This window comes from Falco rusticolus, chromosome 7 (genome assembly GCF_015220075.1).
Source record: "Falco rusticolus isolate bFalRus1 chromosome 7, bFalRus1.pri, whole genome shotgun sequence".
NCBI classification, from domain to species: domain Eukaryota; kingdom Metazoa; phylum Chordata; class Aves; order Falconiformes; family Falconidae; genus Falco; species Falco rusticolus.
This window is the reverse complement of record NC_051193.1, coordinates 50,380,769-50,381,804: the sequence shown is the minus strand read 5'-3', so window position 1 is coordinate 50,381,804 and position 1,036 is coordinate 50,380,769.

The window sequence follows — 1,036 nt, the reverse complement described above, 5'->3', positions numbered from 1 at the left end:
AGTAAACTCCAGTTGATGCAAAGGACACAGTATCATCTTGACCAACTGCAGTTCCATGGTAAGTAATTAATCTGCCTTTGGTAAAACACACATTATGATCTAGCAATTTCCCGGAAAACGGTCCCCTCCTATCCCTGCCCTTGTAAGTAAACAAGACTTTTTGACACAGGAGTTGCACTAGAGTGTCAGACCTGCCTCAAACAGCCATTATGAAACACTCACCGTTTAGGCTTTTGCAGAGCTCCAGCAAGGTTGCTGTGAACTGCTGAGAAGTTTTGCAAAGACTCACTCTGGTTAAATGCTACCAATACCTCTGCATGTGAAGCATCTCTGCTAACACTGGGAATAAAAGTCTCATAGGTTTCTATTGTGAGCATTAACCCCTGTCTTCAGGCTGACCTGTAGTCCTACCACAGGCACAATGTTCCCATGTTACTTGCTTTAGTGATTTTTTTCAGGATTTGTATTTCCTTCATTTAAATTTCCTGTAGAGTCTTCTGGCCACAGTCATAATTTAGAGCCATTTTGTTTACTGAATCCTAATGTGTAAATACCAAATAGTGTTGGATGCTGCTAAAATATGCATCTGCCCCCTTTAAATAGCGAATCTATTTAATAACCATATTCTGTACTCTGCATACTCAGAGCATCAAATACTATCAGAAAAAAATAAAAGCTCTTGTGTACAGAAAACAGCAGTGAACTTAAACCTTACAGGTTCTTCTTTTTTTTTTTTTTTTTTCTCCATTTTGGAAAACAGTGAACCCAAATAATCCTCTCAATGTTGTCCAGAAAGAGTAACACCAAGCCTGCTGCAGTGTAAGCACCACGTAAGATTTTGCTTTGTTGAGAAACAGCATAAAACATTCGGTTCTAGGATAACCAATCAAGAACGCACCCTGCATATTGACAAGTTGCTGTGTTACGAAGATTGCATATATACTAAAAATGCTTAGACAATATTTTCTCCTTGACTGAGTAGTAATTCTGGATGGGACAAGGGGAGAGGGGGTGGAAAAAAAAGTCAGACAAGTTG